Source organism: Schistocerca nitens, chromosome 10, assembly GCF_023898315.1.
Source record: "Schistocerca nitens isolate TAMUIC-IGC-003100 chromosome 10, iqSchNite1.1, whole genome shotgun sequence".
NCBI lineage: Eukaryota > Metazoa > Arthropoda > Insecta > Orthoptera > Acrididae > Schistocerca > Schistocerca nitens.
This window is the reverse complement of record NC_064623.1, coordinates 68,327,718-68,340,248: the sequence shown is the minus strand read 5'-3', so window position 1 is coordinate 68,340,248 and position 12,531 is coordinate 68,327,718. Positions and strand designations below refer to the sequence as shown.

Genomic DNA, 12,531 nt, shown 5'->3' with positions numbered 1-12,531 from the left:
TTCGTATTACGTATAAGAATTTGGCAGGTGCAATACACCGCATGTTTATAATTACGACATAATCTTCTTTCAGTGGCTATTTTTTCATAGCGTCTTCTTCTATGCGTGAATTTATGTCATATTTCAGGTATAACATGGATCGACTTTCTAAGAAGAGTAACATATCTGCAACTAATCCAGATTTGGAAGCTTGGGTGCAAGCGCAGTTACGGGATTTCAATGAAGAAGAAAATGGGATCGATGACGACACATTTGACAATTCTGACGATGACCCAGATTTCGTGATAATTGATAGTCGCTATGAAACAGAAAATGTTTTATTGTAAGAAGAGCCTGGAGCGGTCTATACTACAGGTAATACCTCACAGCAAACACAGTACTTTTATGGTAAAAATAATTTCCAATGGGAACGTTCTGAGTCTGTTAGAACGAGAACACCAGAGCACAACATTCTGAAAGGAGGAATGACTGGGTAACAGCCAAAAGTTGAAGTTTGGGAAAAGTCCTACTGAATCTCAAATATGGGAGAATTTATTTGATGACATGATAGGTGAAATAGTTTTCAAAATGAACGTGAAACTGAATACAATAAGGGCACAGTTGCAGGAAACAACTAATCTGTCCAATTACAGAGATAGTGACAACGTTGAAATCAAGGCTTTCATAGGCCTTCTGATGATGACATCAATATTCAAATCGTCTCATGAAGATAATGTTGTCTCTTTTCGAAAATGATCTGACCGATCGCCCTATATTTGTGCTGACAATGTCGGCAAAGTGCTTTGAAATATTTCTAAGCAGCCTGAGACTTGACGATGCGACTACCAGAGACGAAACAAAGAAGTCAGATCGCACAGCTGCAATACCAAACAATTTTGACAAATTCGTTTTCAATTCTTAGCAATTACGCTGTGTAAAAGGCAGTGTTACAGTGGATGAAATGTTAGTACCATTCAGGGGAAAATGTCCTTTCCGCGTTTATATGCCTAGCATACCAGCCAAATACAGCATAAAAGCTATGTGCCTGGCAGACTCTGGGAGCGCTTACCTCTTCAATTCCTCCATACTCGTGTATTCAGGGAAAGATAGTGACGGATGTGGCCTGACAGAAGAAGAGAAAAAGATTGCCAAACCAGCTCGGGCTGTTTTACGTCTGTGCAAACCAGCAGAAGGAAGTAACAGAAACATTACCGCTGACAACTGGTTTACATCTATAGAACTCATTCGTGAGCTGAGAAAGAGAGGACTAACATATGTAGGAACGGTCAGAAAGAACAAACGCGAAATCCTCCAAGAGTTTTTATCTGATAAAAGTCGGCCAGTTCGGTCAGCATTATGTGGATTCTCTGAGAATACAACAGAGCTTTCATTTGTTCCTAAGAGAAACAAGGCAGTAATTCTTGTGTCTTCAATGCATCATTCTATTGAAAATGATACCATAAAAAATAAACCAGAAAATATTTATTACTACAATACAACGAAATATGGAGTAGATTTGCTTGACATGAAATGTACCAATTATTCGTCAAACAGACATACAAGGCACTGGCCAATGGCAGTCTTTTACATACTTGTAAACATCAGTGTAGCTGATCGTGCTGGTGCTCCATTTAAGAATATGTTTCTCACATCAGAAGTTGCAAAGAAGTATAGCTGTAGTTGCATGAAAATGACATGCATTGTAAATAAAATGGCAAAAAGTGCATCATCTGAAGCTGTTAAGTGCCTTCAGAATGGACCATTTTCTTTGGCAATGGATGGAAGCAATGACATGAATGCCAAGTTGTATGCTGTTGTTGTTACATTCAATGATATTGTTACATTCTATGATATTCCATGGGAAAGAATGGTGAGCACTGTGCTATCCATACAAGCATTAGACAGATCATGCATTTCGTATGTAAGAAGGAATGCATTTACACTTCATTGAAAGTGATAAATTTTAAAGTTGGCACAGACATCTGAATTGTGCACACTGAAGAGGTGTATGTATACTTCATTAAAGGTTGCTCTACACTGAGAGTCAGGACACATGGCCTTATGCAATCTGTTTGGCAGCTGATGGAGCAGTGGTGGCATAGGTGTGTTAAATATTTGTGACCCAACCCTCAGATGGCAGACTGTGGTGGCAGATATCTTTGCCTAATATATACAGTGTAATTCAATCTAACAATTGGCAGCATATCTACGTCGAATAAAATGTTAAAAGTACATTAAACTCTACTCTCACAACCCTTACAAAGATTCAGATTTAACTGTACATTGAGCAGGAACCACTGTAGTGTTCAGAATGATTTACTTTCTATAATCCATTGCGAAGGAGAAAAAGTGATCTGTGACTATTAGTCATAACATATGTGATTATCACACACTGAGTGTACTGATACTATAATATTAAAGTATCTCTAAGTTTTAACTGCTGACATGCCTAAAAGCATACACACAATGGTACTAGCAGCCATGTATCACATAATGTCATCAATCAAGATTGTTGTTTTAATGTATGTGTGCAGTACAAGCCGCAAGAAACATCAGTTCAAGGTCTATGCTATCTGAATACTCTGCAAGTACCACTCCTACACGCTAGTAATAGGTTTGAATGCTATAAAGAATCATGAGACCACACTGGAAGTTGTATCTCAACAGTTCAGTGCAATGTACTAATAGCTCTCCATTCTGAAGTTCACACATGACAAGCATATTTCATTTAACTCAGTAAAGCCTTAACAGTCGACAGTACATTAAACTCCATCTTCACAACCCTTCTAAATAAACAGGTTGGAACCAAAACTATACTTTGAGCAGGAAGGGCTCTCGTGTTCAGAACAGTCTGCAAATGTACAAGGGTGAAATGTGACCATCAATCAAAACAAATACGATTATCACACAGATTGAGTATGATGATCATATAACACGACACTAGTTTTTAGGTATTAAATAATGTTGACATGTCTAATAGGTGTATATATTCACACAATACTATTAGCAGTGATATATTGCATAATGTCATCAATCAAGATTGCTGTTTTAGTGTATGTGTTAATATGATACTATTACTGGCAATATATATCACAGAATATCAGATAGATGATACATTGTAACATTATCAAAATCTCACCAATATAGTCAGTTGATGTGGAAAAATAAGTACAATAGGTGTATGAATCTTTAACGTTATTAATGATTTGTTTAATTAATTATAACATCACCTTCATCATTTGATCATCATTGTCTTCATCATATGACAATCTATCGATGATTTCCCACCCCATAAATATGTATTATGCTTCTGCTCTAAACTGCCTAACAGTCTTCAACTTCGTTGTAGGAAGCCAGATCGAAATAACTAGTGCTTTGAAACTTGTGTGGTGCATTTTACAGCTATCTAAATGGTAAATTCTTCAAATTCATCTCTGTGAGAGACAGCATCAAGGCCTAAAATCAGCAAGGAAGCATCTAAAAAGCATCCAATCACACCATATAAAATGGACTTGACTGACACTATAATGGGTGTTGTGATGGAACAACTGTTTGGAATATCTCAGGAGCTGTAGAGTCTTCTCTACGTACAGGATGATCTGTGGAGTGGTAGGACTGGGACCATCGTGTACCCTCTCTATCTCGAATTTACATTACTATGAGAGTGAAGAAAATGTAAACCAGAATTTTTGTTTTATGAACCTTTTTTGCAAAGCAGCGTGATCCCTGCTCTGGTTGCTTTCGTTTTCAGTCATTGGTCTTGATGCCTAAAATGTCGTAATGTTTCTTTTGTCAGAATCTCAATGTCAGAGCAAGTTTCTCAAAATAAAGGACATAAAACCATCCAAAGTTTTGCGGCACAGTTCGGGGACAACACTTTGAGAAAGAATCAAGTCTTGACACAAACAATTTTTATGAGGACGAGAAACAGTTGATAATGCAGCTCACCGACGTTCCCGGAGGACTAGCATGACTGAGGAAAACACCCACATTGTCAACCATCTTATGGAAGACGATCGCCGAGTAACAGTTGCTGAAAGTGCTACTGAGGTTGGCATAAGCTACGGTGGTGCTCAGGTGATCATTACTGACGACCCTGGGTTTTGGAAAGTGTCTGCAAGGTGGGGCCTCGTCTTCTCCTGGTAGACCACAAATTTCATCATCTCTAGGTGTGTAAACGGCTCCTGGCATGCCACCAAACTGAAGGGGAACACTTTTTGAACCAGAGTGTGGTCTGCAATGAAATTTGGTTCACCATTACATCGCGGAATCGAAGAAAAGCAGTATAGAATGGCGCACAGAGGACGAATCTGCACCCGTAAAAGGCAAAAACAGTCTCTCAGAAGGATGTAACTTTTTTTTTTATTTTAAAGATGATCTCATCAACGTTCTCCACAAACATCGTACTATGAGTGCTGCATACTGATGCCAGAAACTGGACAAAAAAAAGGAAAACACCATACATATTGTCATAAGAGGTGTGCTTTGTAGTCTGGGACGTGATTGTGCTTCATGACAGCACTCGACCCCACACAGCTACCTGAACTCCACAAAAAATTGAGGAGTTATTCTGGACCACTCTAGAACATACTTCCTACAGTGGACTTATCGACCACTGAGTTTCATTTGTTTGGACCACTAAATGAAGTAGTTGCAGGTCAGATTTGGATACAATGACACTGTCAAAGTGTTTGTGCACAAGTGACTACTGTCACAGCCATGTTCATTTTGCAAAAACAGAATTGAGAAACTGCTAGTCCGCTGGAAAAAATGCCTTTCTCGTTCAACAGACTATATGGAAAAATATATATATGAACTTTTCGCAGTTGACTCTGCAGATCATATATATTTTGAAAAATGCGTGTTTGTGCCAGCAGTTGTACAATTCTATGTTTATTCTCTACCAGTTTCGGTTATTACAACCATCTTCACATGAGAAAAATAATGTACAGCAGTGGATCAAAAATACATTTTCGTCAGATATGATCCAACCAAATATGGAACATACATGCCTGCCTGAACAGAGTCCATATAAACGTACTGTACCTTTGCACAATTACAGTAATGCACACTTAGTGATAACTCCACACTTAATAAATAACTTATTATGAGCAGTCATAACAGTATTGGCAGTATTGTGAGAAATGTGGATGAATTGGTGTTCTGTTCATAATCTTTTAAGAGTTCTCTACATAAACCTATACAATACCATTATAACTACATATGAAAACAATAAATTTCACTGTATGCACGTATTATACTGTATTGAACTTCATTTTAGTAGAGGAGGTCCCTGTTATCATGAGTGACTCTTAGCTCTAGAGTCTTTGTGTTACTGTTATTGTGAGAGTCTGAAAGTTTACACTTTCTTCAAGGTTACAGTTGTAAAAGTTATTTATGTCTTAATCTACCTCTTCCAACAACTGAAGAGTCTGTGCGTAGTGGTACTAAAGACTCTTAGTGGGATCAAGCTCCAGGTCCTTGCTTGTTAATAATATTATGATAGTCTGAAAGCTTCACTTTATTTTAAAGTACGGAGGTGAAATTTAAAGATGCTACATCTCGTGTATCAGCATTGTGCTACCCTTGATAGTATGTAAGTTTCATAGCCTGATGCATTGCTTTCAGTTGTCTTGCAAGAATGAAGCGACCAGCCAGTCCAAATGCTAGAGCTATCGCTGCTCCTACTCCACTTTGGAGATGTATGAGGGAAGTCTTTGGTGATCTGGATGATGGATTCACTATACTGTACATATATGACCTGATGAAGATGACATAGAAAGTTTTGCAGTCAACACAGTGTGAGTACTGAAATAGATATTCTTCTTGTTCAGAAGTGTAAACTCATTTGTGAATTGAGAATCTATGTATTCATTATATGTACAACCTGAGCTAATGTATTCGGCAATGATGGGCTGCTTAGTGACACACCGTCAGTTGATGTTAACCATCAATCACAGCAGTCTGAGTAGTGTTTTATATGTATTTGTGTGTAAACATTCAGAATATATGTTAACATCCCATTTACATGTGTTGTACATGATTGTCATACTAATCTAATGACTTCACAAATTGTTGCAGACTGTTATCCTTCATCGATAACTTCATGCCTGAGCAGGCTGAGCGTTTGAGGATTTTAAGACATATTGCAGCTTTGCATAGTGGATTATCCAAATGGATTGCATTGTGCATGATAATGCAGAATCACTGTCAGCAACAAGTGAGTGCAGACCGCATTATTATTAAGGTTCATGATCTGATACGTCAGTATGTTGTTCTAGGTAAATATGATGCAAACCTAATGATTTCACATGTTTTTGTAGAGTCTAATGATGAGGATCAGCTGTGTCTGATAAATAAATTCACATCTAAGTATGCCGAGTGTTTGAGAATTATGAACATTGTGCAGCTGCACCTGATGAAATATACGAAATGATAGATGAGTGTGTTGTACGCAAAGATGCAGCATCACGATCAGCAAAGAGTTAGTACTAGGCTACATATTTTTTTCTTTTCATATATGTTTTTTTGTAAACCTTCATTATTGATTTAGGTTCACTATTTGTGTTGTTGCAGATGACTGTTTCAGTACTGAGGTTGAAATCATCAACATATTGTAAGGTAATGAGGATGATGATGACATTGTTTTATTGTCACATGATGAAGACATTGATGTAATTAATTGAATAAATCATTAATAATGTTAAACATAGATACACCTGTTGTAATTATCTATGCCACTGACTAGCAAGAGATTTTGATGGTGTGCATGATTTAGCTGACATTCTGTGATGTATATTGCTGTTTATACTATCATCTGAACACATAAACTGAAACAACAATCTTGGTTGATGAACTTATGTAATGTAATACAATCACCATAGTCAATGTGTGTGATGACCACATCTTTTTTAACTGACTGTTATAAATTACTTTTGTTTTTGCTTGGTTCATAGGAAGTGAACTGCTCTAAACACTAAAAGTGTTCCCCGCTCAAAGTGTCTTTGTGTTTCCAATCTGCCTATTTATAAGGGTTTACGGAGATAGAGTTGAATGTGCTATCAAGTGTTAATTCTTCACCAAGGCTTGTGCGGTATTCTTGAAATGTGTTAGCTTCAAAGTGGGTTGCTGTTAGCATTGCACAGAACTGTTGAGACACAAATCCCATTGTGGTCTTATGATTCTTTATGGCATTCAAACATATAATTATGTAGCAGTGATACTCTCAGGACAGTTTACAGCCCATAACATTTGGATTGTGATTTCTGTGTCATATAAAGTGTAGGAATATATACTTTGCTCACATATTTTTCGTCTATTAGCTACATATTAGAGTGACAGTATCAGAAGACTTTGCATAGCATAGCAGTTCAACAGTTTTTCGTTCATGAACACATACACTAAAACAACCATTTTGGTTGGTGACATTGTGTGATATATGACTGCTAAGTTGGTCACATGTCCCACATATCATCTGAAGGATTCTTTTACAGAAATTATGTGAAACAAAGCATTTTACAGGATATGTGTACAAGATTAGTATTAACACTAATGAACATATTATTTTGTTAGTCTGACTCATGCAACAACACTTTCAAAACAAATATGTGTGTTTTTTTCAGTCAGCCAGTTTTTACGTAGAAAGTCGTTCAATAGCAGAAATTATCCAGGATAAATGATTTTAAGTTAGATTTAAATCTTGCTTTCCTATGCATCGGAAATGTTAGTTATTGGGCAAATCTCCAAAAATTTCTATTGTTGCATGTTGAACTCTTTGCTGAACCATTGAGAGTTTTAGTAATAGGTAATAATGGTCATTTTTTCCTATGGTGTTGTAAATACAGACTATTCCTCTCAAAATGTAATGGATTATTTATGATGAATTTCATTAGTGAATATATATGTATTGTGGCAGTGCAGCTACAATCTCTTAACACATTGAAGAGGTACCTACATGACAACCACAGGTGAAAATCAAATATTATTGCAAAAAAAAATCCCTTAAGACATTGTTGAGTGGATATATGCAAAATATGTCATGAGGCTAGTTTGTTCGTTTCCAAGGCTAGGAATTATGTGAAGTGCAAAAGTAGTTGAACGTAAGTTAGTTAATTTAATGTTCCATAGATCATTTTGCATGATAAATCATAATGATGTGGAATGACTCACTTCACATTCACATTGCAGATTAATTTGTGCATGTGGTTACATGCTTAACATTTCTAATGTTTCTATTTTTTATTTTTATTTTTTTAAGCAGAAAGATACACAGATGTGAGTTAGCAATTCCTACCCACCACCTTTTACACATTACACTAACAGAAATTCTTCACAGAATAGAAGAAGCAGTCAAGGAGAAACTTTCTCAGTTTGTTTTCAAATTTTACTTGGCTGTCTGTCAGACATTGGATATCACTGGGTAAGTGATCAAAATTTTTGTCACAGCATTGTACACCAATGTTTGGGCTAGGTAGAACCTTAATGTGGAGTAATGAATAACATTTTTCCTTTTGATATTGTAATTATGTACACCATTGTCTCCTTCGAACTGTTGCGGATTATCTGCAACAAACTGTTTGAGGGAGTAAATGTACTGTGAAGCAGTTGTCAGAATGCACAACTCCTTAAACAGACGTCTACAATATGATTGTGGGTGAGCGAAACATAGTATTTTTATGACACAGTTTTGAGTGACAGAGACTTTCTTTCTTAAAGATAAATTATCCCAGGATATTATTCCATATGTAGTTCCAAAATGTGCTTTTTCCAGTTTAAAGGCTTAGTGATTTTGAAGTTTCCACCTTGTTTATTACTTCCTCACCATGTGTTACACATATAATTGGTATTGACATGTGTTGATGTTCAGAATTGAATACGTTCTGTCTTTTTAAAACTAAGAGTGAGACCATTTACAGAATACTAATCAATAATTCTCTTAAGGACTCTGTTTACCATTTCTTCAGTTTTGGTATGTATGACCGGACTCATTACAATGCTAGTATCATCTGCAATAAGAACTAATTCTGCTTGTTGTGTATTAAATGGAAGATTGTTTATACATATGAGGAACAGTAGTGGACCTAAGATTGAGCCTTGGAGAACGTATGTGATGTCTTCCAAATCAGAACAATGTCCCCAGACAATATTTGTTGAATTACTAAGTATGACTTAATGCATTCTTTTGGTTAGGTATCACATTATCAGTTGGTTAGCTATACCATCAATCCCATAAAACTTCAATTTTCTTAGGAGAATACTCTATTCACTCAGTCAAACGCCTTAGATATACTGTAGAAAATACCAGCTGGCACTATTTTATTATTTAATGCTTCTGCAGTGCTGTGAGTGAGCATGTAAATGCTATTCTCAGAAGAGCAACTCTTTTAAATCCCCACTGTGATTCGCTGAGGATATTATTATTGCTAAGTTGAGATACTATTTTAGAATACATCACCTCAAAAAATTTGGAAAATAATGCCAGCAGTGAAACAGGTTGGTAGTTATTCATATCTCTCTTATCACATTTCAGAGGGGTTTAACTGTTAGAATTACTGATTTTATGCGAGTACTGCAGGATCTATACTTGTTCTTGCCAAAAGGTATCACTTTCTTTTCCTCTCACTAGATACTTTAATCCCTCTAGTGATCCATGATTTTTTACATGTCTGTTTAATGTCCTTCTGGTAAGCTTATATGGAAAGCTATTTTCAAATAATGATATGAATTGATTCTGGAGTACATTAAATTTTATGTTAGCATTTGGTTCATTACAAATTGTGTCTCAGATCATCCATTTAAATCATTCTTAGAAATATTGGTTTTGGAATCATTAATTATTCTAACTGATTTCCACTGAGGACTATACATACTGTAAGGCACTGTGTTATTTACACTAACTAACTGTGTATCATGATCAGGGAGAGCTTTAGTTACTGACTAAACAGTTATTTTCTTGTTCTGAATCCCAGTAAAGAAAGCATTATCAATTATGTTCCTTTTGTCTTGATCAACCTATGCTGGAAAGTTAATTATTGAGATCAAATTGAAGGATCCAAATAAAGTTGCCAGATCAGTTTTCCTATTCGAATCCTTTACAAAATCTGCATTGAAGTCACCACAAACTATTAACTGCTTGCTACTGTCTGACAGACTACACAGCAAGGAAACCAAATTAAGTTCAAAATTTCCCACTGGGGATCTGTATATGGTTACAATTAAAAGTGAACTGTTTTTCAGTAATTGTTTAAGAACTATAGTAATGAGCTTCTTCCAGTTGAAGTATTTATCAGTAGGTACACCCACCAGTTCCATCCAATCTACCATATTTACTGACTGGTGCCGTATGTTACATCAATATTGGTAAGACTGTTTGTTGTACAGAACTGAATACAGTGGGTATGATATTGCAATTGTGGTGTCACCGCTAGACACCACACTTGCTAGGTGGTAACTTAAATCGGCCGCGGTCCTGTAGTACATGTCGGACCCGCGTGTCGCCACTGTGTAATCGCAATCCTAGCGCCACCACATGGCAGGTCACAAGACACGGACATGACCTCGCCCCAGTTGTACGGAAGACATAGCTTGCGACCAGACGTACGAAGCTTTCCTCTCATTTGCCGAGAGACAGATAGAATAGCCTTCAGCTTAGTCCATAGCTACTACCTAGCAAGGCGCCATTTGTATCAGTGCTTATAGCTTACTACTATTCAAGAGATGTATTCCAACAAGAGAATAAAAGTTAAGTAACATCTACGTACTTTTCTTCTTATTCATTAATAAGTCTCATGTTCCAGAACTTCAAGCCCGTCTGCGTTAGTTTAGCGTGCACCTAGCTACCTCATTGTGTCTATGCTTTATGAGCTAGACACAACAGCAATGCCTATGCTTTTCCATATACAGTGCAAAGTTCCTTCAGACAAGCGTGCATATCTGAAGAAACTTCATATTGTATTTGTAATAACACAGGCACTGCAATATCATGTTTATCTGCTGACTTTCAAGTGAAATGTCTCCCCAATAAGGGAATATACATAATGGATGTATGAGTACAGGTTGTAGACACATGGTTGACAACATATGGAAATTTGGGTCTGGCCGTGAGTTATGCTCAGATAGCCAAATGGTGAGGTGGCCGCTTGTGATAAGTAGGAAATACGATTTGAAGTCCTGGTCCAGCACAAACTCATATTGTCATCATTCCATTATACAGCTGATGATTGTCCGTATCCGCAACTGCAAATACATTTCATGAATACAGTGTGCTTTCTCAAAATTTAGGGAAAGTCCATTTTCACAGGAACACTTAACAGTTCTTTGAAAAACATTATTAACAATCTTTTCTGTTGCTTTATCTCTATGAATTGACTATAACACTAGTATTGGCTACAAAAAGTACCAATTCTACTTGTTGAATGTTAAGTGGGGATCATTCACTTGTATGAGGAATAGGAGTGGGTCAAGGTTGAAGCAAGTGGGAGTCCCTTTGTGTTCTCGCAGTCATCACACTTTTCTGCCCTCCCGATGTTGTTTGAATTATTGAACACAACTTTTTGCATTTTTTGTTAGGAATGATTCAGGTCAGTTGTGTGTAAAACAATCAGTTCCCTGAAACTTGTGTTTTTTCAAACAGTATAATGTGATTACATAATCAGACGCGGTGGAAAGATCACAAAAATGTAACTGGTGATATTGTATTGTGTAAAGCTTGTGATGTCTGGAAGGTGAATGTGCAAATAGCATTCTCATTCATCCAACCATTCTGGAATCTAAACTGTGATATGCAAAGTAAATTGTTTCAACTTAAAATTTGAGATTACTCTTGAGCACATTACTTGTTCAAATATTTTGGAGAAAGATGCCACTAAGGAAATTGGACGATACTTATTTAAGTCCTATTTGTCATCTTTCTTACAAAGAGGTTTAACAGTTGCGTATTTTAATCTATCTGGAAAAATTCCATGTGCAAGTGGTGCATTACATATATCACTAAGGACAATTATGTCAAGTCGGAACAACTTTTCAGAATTCTGCTTCAAATCCCACCAATATCATATGAGTTTTTGTTTTTTACAGTTTACATTTCTATTAATTGCAGGGTACGATATTGGTGTTACTCCTAGTTGTTGAAAGTTTTATAGAATGATTTTTTAAATATATCCTCATGCTTCTTCAGCTGATTGATTTAATCCTGTTGTTGCTGCTACATTTAGAAAGTGATTGTTAAAAGTACCCACAGTTTCAACATCTTCATTAATAGTTATGGTATTTTGTACACTGGCTTGATGCCCTGTCTCCCATTTGACAGTACCTAATATATTTTTAATCGTGTTATTGCATTATTAATTTCTGTCAGGAGCTACATATTTCCTGCCATTTTAACGACTTTCCTTAAAATATTACAGTAGTTTTGCAGCATGCAAGTGAACTTTTACCATCACTTACTCTGGCTTTTTCCTCTTACATGATATTTTGGTTACCTTCGTTATCTATGGCTAGCTTGTCTTTCTGTATTATTTTTTTTTAGTGAATTTTGTGGCTAACTTTTAAGTA

At 36.4% G+C, this 12,531-nt stretch overlaps 1 protein-coding gene across 3 annotated transcripts in view; it reads left to right on the top strand.

Moving 5' to 3' along the window:
* Nucleotides 1-6,659, top strand: part of LOC126210040 (YLP motif-containing protein 1-like) — a 392,244-nt gene extending 385,585 nt beyond the window's left edge. Inside the window, exons 23-27 of one of the 3 annotated variants that reach the window (XR_007540599.1) lie at nucleotides 128-354; nucleotides 5,608-5,780; nucleotides 6,061-6,199; nucleotides 6,303-6,463; nucleotides 6,533-6,659. The gene's annotated coding sequence lies outside the window, so the exon portion shown is untranslated. The remainder of the gene's footprint in view (nucleotides 1-127; nucleotides 355-5,607; nucleotides 5,781-6,060; nucleotides 6,200-6,302; nucleotides 6,464-6,532) is intronic. The other 2 variants (XR_007540597.1, XR_007540598.1) reach the window with 2 other exon arrangements.
* The last annotated feature ends 5,872 nt before the right edge of the window (nucleotides 6,660-12,531 follow it).